Below are 8,570 nucleotides of genomic sequence, written 5' to 3'. Positions count from 1 at the left end.
TGCCCAGAAGACACGTCAGTTTCCTGAGCAAATAGAAAGAGATCCACATCAACCCCAGAAAGATTTAGAAAAAAAAAGAAAAAGGAAGCAAAATAACTATTCATACCCGTTATGAAACTGCAGTGAACTCTCCCCAGGTCTGCTTTCTCAAAAGTTTTGTTGTTTGCCACATGCCTGTTAGAAATTTTTCCCCACTGAAACAGTAGAATCAGCATTCAGGACACTTTGTTTTTTCTTTCTTCAGGTAACAATCTAAACACAAGTTTGCTAGCCCACTGCACAGCTGATAAGGGAGCTGGATGCTGCCTTTTCATCACTGAGAACCTTCAACATAAAATATTCTTGATTTTATTTTTCATCAGGAGTAGCATAACTCACAGAGCCAAGCATAACAAGTGAAACTTCAAAGCTGAGTTCTAATCTACAAGAAAGTGTTGTTGGATTTCAGACAACTGGTTTCTTCTTATCAGATTCAGTTTCTCCCACTGGATCACCAGCTCTCCCTCTGCCTCAAGAATCTAGTGAGGATTTTTGGTTATGAAGAACTGGGTAAAAAGTTCTAAAAAAAAAAAAAAATCATTTGCAGTCCTCTGCTCCTTCACACTGAGCATTTCTTATGGCTTGATTCCATTTATACTCGGCTGTTGTTTTTTGTTTCCCCTGGTAAAAATTTTCAACTTGACTGTCAGGTGCTCTGGCCTTGAATAAGCCAGAAATCAGAAACAAGGGGAGGTTGTCCCGTCAGTGGGCTGCTGGACCTCAGAAAACATAAAACAAAGGAACAGCATCTCCCGCATATCCTGGGGATCATATGCTGACTGAAGCCTGAGGAACATGAGGTACAGGCTCCATAATAAAGTCAACAGTTTATCGCACACTCTTGCCCTTGAAACACACACTCTCTCCATTTCAACTTGTCTAACCCTGAAATGCCCACTTTCCATTTTCATCCTCTCTCTGGCCTGTCCTTTGACAGGAGGGAGGAGTTTCCCTTCCCTTGTTCTTGGCTTCCTGCTGATTCCTTTACCATTTCCTGCCAAGGACCAGCCTCAGACTAATCGCTGAGCAGCTGTGGTGCAAGTCCACAAAGGCTGCAAAGCATGCACATTTTGACCCTCCTCAGAACCAGCTGGAAATGTAGGGACGACTCCAAGTGCAGTAATCAACCCCCAGGCTCACAAATCCAGTGAGTTCCCCACCATGCAGTACTAGTTTCAGATTGAAATAACAACCCTCATTTTTGGCCCCTTTTAATTCTATCCCCCAATTTAAAACCCTGGCACCAAAACAATAATCCCTGTCAATAGCTTAAATAAGTCCCCTTTCAGTAAGTTCTCAGATCTGATTAAAGCTTGTGCTTTAAAATGGTAATTTTGGAGCCCTTTTCCACTTGAGTATTTTTTTTATTCTCTAGATTTTAGTGATTTTTTTTAAAGTATTCACAATATTCATTAGCATTTGCTCTGTTTGTGCTACACTGAAAACTAAGTTTCTTTTTCCAAATAGTCTTCCTCCAGCTTCATTTCCCTAGTCCTCTTCAAGCTGTGGAGGAGCAGCACATGCCTGCAGAAGCCACAAATCCTGGGTCTGAGCTCACTTACCAGATGAGAGACGCTGAGCCACGTACTCCTTGCATTCCCATCATTCTAGTTCCAAGGATGGTGTGGGACACCAAGGAGGGGGCACCCGTGAGAGCTCATGACTGTGAGAGTCGTGCTGGCAGTGGTCCTGAGGGTTGGGTATGGTCTTCTTGACCAAAGTGTTCTCCATTATTCAAAAAGGACTCCTATCTTTCCCTAAACCTCAACCTCTACAAAAGACAAATTCCACTCCAGATTTAATCCTTCATTCACCAGGCAACCTTTTTTTTTTAAATAGAGTTCTTCTTTTTAATGTTTATTTATTTATTTTGGACCATGCTGGGTCTTTGTTGCTGGGAGGGCTTTTCTCTCATTGCAACGAGTGGGGGCGACTCTTCGTTGCAGCACACAAGCTTCTCATTGCAGTGGCTTCTCTTGCAGAGTGCAGGCTCTCGGCACGCAGGCTTTCAGTAGTTGCAGCAAATGGGCTGCCCTGCGGCTAGTGGCATCTTCCCCAATAAACCTCGAACCTGAACCCGTTGTCTCTTGCATTAGCAGGCAGATTCTTTACCACTGAGCCACCAGAGGAACCCCTCACCAGGCAACCTTAAATGCACCTACTTTACTTGATTTACCTGTAAACTGAGTATCTTTATGCCTTAAGAGTCATCCTGGAACAGTTCCTTGTTGTCTTAAAGTGTAACTACCCCCCACCCCATTCCAGTGCAACATAAACACTATCTTTCACTAGCTATTGGTATCTGGGTGGTCTTTGGAAAAGGGGAGTCTGTTTGGAGCCCTTGAACTTTCCCAGAGTCACAACTCAGCAGAACACTTGTTACAACAAAGTGATGCTGTTTTAAGACAAATTGAGGTTGTCAGAGGAGATACTGAAGGCAGCACAAAACTGTTCCAAGGGACAGCTCCAGGGCTCAGTTCTTTCCAAAAACTCCCCGTTAAAGATTCGGCCACTCCTCAGCCTCTGGGGCTTTCTTGGCTCTTCGCTGAGAAGGTCTTGACTCTGAACTGGGCACTCCCACCACCCAAGAAAACAGGAAATAGAAACTGTACCAAACCTGTATTATGTTTCTGGAGGCTAAAAGAATGACTTTTCCATGAACTTTTGATTTCTAAAACTGGAAGAGACCTTAGAAATCACCTACCTCACCCACTCAGGTGGGGAAAGCACAAGTCCAGAAGGCTTATGTGACTTGCAGCTGGTCACACAGCCGGCAGATGTCAACACCTGGTCAGAACTCAGGCTTCCTACTTCATAGTCCAGCGACAGAGGAAGAGCGAGGAAGCAGCAAGATTAAGATTTGTAATCATCAGAAGTCTTCCTTTTAGTCTTTTTGGTTTTTAGAGGTATGTGCTGAAATATTCGGAGAAGGCAATGGCAACCCATTCCAGTACTCTTGCCTGGAAAATTCCATGGACGGAGGAGCCTGGTAGGCTGCAGTCTGTGGGGTCACTAAGAGTCGGACACGACTGAGCGACTTCACTTTCACTTTTCACTTTCATGCATTGGAGAAGGAAATGACAACCCACTCCAGTGTTCTTGCCTGGAGAATCCCAGGGATGGGGGAGCCTGGTGGCCTGCTGTCTATGGGGTCACACAGAGCCGGACACGACTGAAGCAACTTAGCACTGAAATATTCCTGTTTAGAATGATAAAAATGACTGGGATTTGTTTCTCAATAATCCAGTTTGAGGAGAGGGGATAAGAGAGGTATAGCAGTGAGCTGATGATTGCTGAAGATGAGCAATGGGAAAAGTGGGGGTTCATTATACTAGTCTCCCTACTGTAAAATGTTTTTAGAATTTCCATAATAAAACACCTTATAAAAAAAAATCAACCTTTTTAAAAGGTATCTTTATCTTTTTGGAATCCCCATAAATAAGAAAACATCACCTGAGTAAAAATAGGACTTTGCAGGAAAAAAAAAATTCTTTTTTTTAAAAAGCATGTTTTCATTCTTAGATCTCAAGTCATCCTTTGAATTTCCCATTCTTTCAGTTCTGCTCTCATTCCCCCCCGCCCCCCTCGCTTCAGTGCATGGGGAGACCGTAGCTAAGACAGAAGAGTATCTGGATGCTTCCGGTACAACAGGAGCAGCTACCATTGTGTCCTCAGACCTCTCACCAAGTATCTGTGTATGGGCACCCTCTGGATGAGTGCCCTAGGAGAGGGCACAGGCATCTCCAGCAGCTCTTTGCCTTGATCCTTCCTTCTCATCACTGACGCTACTTATCCAGCTTCCCAGGAGCAGGTGCCCCCTCCTGCACCTGTTGAAGGTTTCCACAGTCCTACTCTAGAAGTTGCCCTAGGTGTTGCCAAGTACATAAAACCTTGGGAACTTGAGTGTTTTAATCTTGAACTGGGAATAGGGGAGGGAAAGCTCCCCTGCCCCCCAAAGTTTGGTCTATAATTTGACAAGAAAAACACATGGTACTGATGGACCTATTTGCAGGGTAGGAATAGCGATGCAGATGTAGAGAATGGACTTCTGGACACAGCAGGGGAAGGAGAGGGTGGGATGAATTGACAGAGAGAGTAGCATTGGCATGTGTACATTGCCATGTGTAAAACAGATAGCTAGTGGGAGCTCAGCTTGGTGCTCTGTGATGACCGAGTGGAGGGACGGGGGGTGGAGTGGGAGGGAAGCTCAAGAGGCAGGAGATGTGTGTATACTTATGGCTGATTCATGTTGTTGTACAGCAGAAACTAACACAATACTGTGAAGCAATTGTCCTCTAATTTAAAAAGAAGAAGAAAAACAAAGGGGCAGGGGGTATGTAGGAAATCTCCATAACTTCTGCTCAACTTTGCTGTGAATCTAAAACCGCTCTAAAAAGTAAATTCTATTTTTAAAAAGAGACATAAAAGAACCTCTCAAATACTAACTAGAGTCTAGTAGAATACGATGTTCCAATTCCAAAATTATAGGGCTTTGATGAACTGAAATTTGCAGTGGAACTTGTTGAATATTATTGATATAAATAACCAGGAACAGGGGGATGTGTTACTTTTCTTGGGAATATTTTCACAGGGATCAAAAATACAGGAAACAAATCTCTTAGGAAATATTTCAGATGTGAGGGAATGGGAATGCACACATGATTAGGGGGAATAAGACCCTTTGAAAATGAATCAAGAAAGGAGGTCTTTATTTGACTTAAGTCTTATGTTTTCCCAAGACATACTGCCTATCAATACTATTCTAAATTATTTTTATATCTTTGTTAAATTATATTTCCTTGCTAGAAATTAATAAATGCTTACTATGGAAAAGTGGGCAGCTGAGGAATGGCAAAAGGGGATTTATAGGAAAGTACAAATCCCTTATCACCTTCCATTCAGATTACCCCTGCCATGTCCTGCCTTCGGTAATTCAAAGTAGCACCCACCACTTTCTTGCTCACTGGGGTCCTTCTTATCTCCTCTTATGGCTTTTATTTTGCACCTTAACCTGTGGCACTATCTGGCCTCACAAGTGTCTCCAGACCTAACATGTCTTCAGAACTAACTTGATTCCAGTCAGTTCTATCACTCTATCAATTCACCACTTGAATGCTCTGAGCTAACAAACTATCCAAGTTCCCAAACTCAGTGATAATATTTTCTGGGCTTCACAACCCAACCTCATCCCTGCTCCCCAAAATACACAGGTACTGAAGTTCCACTCACTCACCTGCAATTATATTTAAGGTTATCAGTCACTAAGGAAGAGAGAAATTCTTGCCCCTTAATTTGTAGCCACAGAACATAAACCCGATCTTCAACGGCCTGTTGATTTCAATCATCTTGAGGCTGACCACATTTGCCAATAAAGTTACTACACTTTAGTTGGTTCTTAATTTTTCCCAGACTCTAGGCCCATTTTTTTTCTTTTTTTGCAGGAGTTGGGGTGGGGAGGTTGTTTTTGTTACAAACATGAAAATGAACAAAATCTCTTAGTTAAAGTCTTTTTAGAAGCTTCACCATTTGGTCACAGTTATTACATTGAGATAGTAAATATTTTTCTCATGAGAAACCTTAACTTTTAATCCCCACTAAAGAATGAAAAGAAACTGCCTACCCTCCATCCAAAGAGACAGAATCTACTGCTGGAATAGTTGCTTTTCTGACCTCCACACTATGCTCTGCATTTAATGACCTTTATTTGATGACATACATGCCCAAGTAGACCGAACTTCTAGATGAGGTTACCATGCTTCTCTATTTTCCCCTAAGGCAATGAATGAATGGATAAATGAATGGAATCTGTATTGAATACTCCTATTTTGTTGTATGTTCTAGTCTTGTCTTCACACCTCGATTATTCCAGGGATATAGTTTTGACTGTTGTAGAATATAATGGGCTCAAATAACTATTGCTTACCAAGAAGTTAACAGTGGTGTTTTCTAGACAGTGGAATGGCAAATGTTTCTTCTTTATCCTTTGTAGACTATGCCAAATTTTGTAGAATAAAATTATGGATCATCTTAGTAATCAAGGAAAACACAATAAAAATATTTTGGCTGTTTACAAAAGTTAACTTAAAAAAAAAAACACTTTTAGTGGCAAGCATTCTTTGAATAACCTCCCTTGAGACACAGTGAGACTAAAGAAGTTGAGTCAGAGATCAACACTCAGGAACTGCCTGATAAAAGTAATTTTCCTCAAGGCAATGTTGCTGGGAATACCATGTGCTAAGTCACTTGAAACTCATCCAACTCTTTGCGACACTGTGGACACTATCCAACTCGTATCTCTTATGTCTCCTGCATTGGCAGGTAGGTTCTTTACCACTCGTGCCACCTGGGAAGCCCCAGGAATACCATAGACTGAGGGAAAGTAGCAGTCAGGGAGGCTGAAGTGAAAGAACGTTTCTGAGTTAGGCAGATAGTCCAATATCATCACAGACGAAACAAGAAGAATTTCTTTTCAGATTTTAGAATATCCACAGAGATAATAATACTACCAACTCATGGGGTTGGGGGCTTCCCTGGTGGCTCAGCAGTAAAGAATCTGCCTACAATGCAGGAGACACAGGGTTCGATCCCTGGGTCAGGAAGATCCCCTGGAGAAGAAAATGGCAAACCACTCCAGTATTCCTGCCTGGGAAATCCCATGGACAGAGGAACCTTGAGGGTTGTAGTCCATGGGGTCTCAGAAGAGTCGGACATGACTTAGTTACTAAACAGTAACAACATGGGGGTGGAAATGAGGTCTCTTTCTCTCTTTCCAAGAACTCGGAAATAGAAAAATGAGACCCTCTTCAAATAATGAATTTGAGGAAAGATGTACAGATTCACCCTAAAACAGCAGAATGAAGAAAGGGACAGATGAAGAGAGAAATCACATTAGCCTTTGCCAAGGCACATCCTACTCTAAAGACCAAACTGAAATCTCCTCGAATGGAATCAAAGAGAATTTCCCCAAGGGGAAAGGGGTGGTCTCTCCTTCTTCTGGGCTGCTAGGAATGGATGAGCAGGTCAAGTTTGCAAAATTCCTATTTTAAGGGATATAGTTTTTATATTCAGAATCATGCACCTAAAACAATATGAACCCAAGGTGCTCAGAATGCTAGTGTCTGCTCTCATTCTCATGGCTGCTGCCTTTTGGTTAATGAGGTTCCCACTAGAGCTAACTGACTTGTGCTAGAAGGGCTCATTAAAGAGCAGGACACTGCAGAATTAGCTCTGCAAGGCTTTCCTATTACAACTGGCTTTCCTACAATGCTACTTCCCAGAGCTTCCAAACAGAACCCAAAGAGACATTCTACTTCCCATCTTTATCTCTATCTCAACTGCCTTAGTCTCAGGTGATACTCAATGAAGGTATTATCCCAACATTTTCATTTTAATAGAGGATGACAACTATTAATAAACTTATTTTAGATTTTAATCCTCAAGACAAGCAGAGGCGGAGGATGGGCTTAGTGGGGAGGGATAGACCGTTAGGGGCAAGCAAGAGCTTGCTCAATATATCTCTGTTCAAAACCACACTGTTGGACTTGTAGGGCTTGCATCAAGAACCTCCATGTTCCATATGACCAGGAGACCCCCGCTTCCCAGAGGCCATACTAGTTATCATAGTAGTGATTGGGACAAAGTCAGAACACAGAATGACTAACCCACCCAAGCTCCCTGCCCAGAACCATCCTCTTGTCATTTAGAACTGTAGTGTCCATCAGGGTAGTCACATGTGGCTATTAAGTACTTGAAATGTGACTAGTCTCAATTGAGATGTTCTGTATTTGTAAAGTATCATTGGATTTCAAAGATACAGTAAGAAAAAATGAATATAAAATCTCATTAATAATATCTCTATGTATTCATATTTTATGTCAAAATACTATTTTAGATATAATAGGTTAAAATGTATTATTAAAATTAATTTAACCTGTTTCATTTTACTTTTTTAAATGTGACTACCAGAAAAGTTGAAATCAAATATGGTGGCCTGCATTTTTGGATTGCATTGTATTTCTATTAGGCAGTTTTGACTTAGAAAATGGAGGCTCTTTTAAGATCAAAAAACATATTGGTTAGAAAGAAGAGAGGCACAGAGAAGTATATTCAATATCATGTGATAAACCACAATGGAAAATAATATTTTAAAAAACAATATATATATTTAGCTGAATTACTTTGTTGTACAGTAGTAATTAACACAACTATAAATCAAATATACTTTAATGAATGGTAAATATTTCTATAACAAAAAATTAAGAAAAATAAAGACAGAGAGAGATGCATGACCTGCAAGTGTGCTTGTACTGAAAATGACCCTAAATAGGTACTTCTCAATGAAAAACACTCATTGGTTAGGAGGAATCCACATAACCCAAAGAAAAAACACCCACTAGTGACTTTTTCATTAGGACATATGTAAAATTAGATTTCATTGTTTAGTTCACTTGATAATCATAACTGTACTGTGCAGTAGCATCGTTTTTACACCTATTATACAGATGAGGAAACTGAGGCATAGAGAGGTATAA

This window comes from Odocoileus virginianus, chromosome 7, assembly GCF_023699985.2.
Source record: "Odocoileus virginianus isolate 20LAN1187 ecotype Illinois chromosome 7, Ovbor_1.2, whole genome shotgun sequence".
Taxonomy (NCBI): Eukaryota; Metazoa; Chordata; class Mammalia; order Artiodactyla; family Cervidae; genus Odocoileus; species Odocoileus virginianus.
This window is presented reverse-complemented; position numbering follows the sequence as displayed.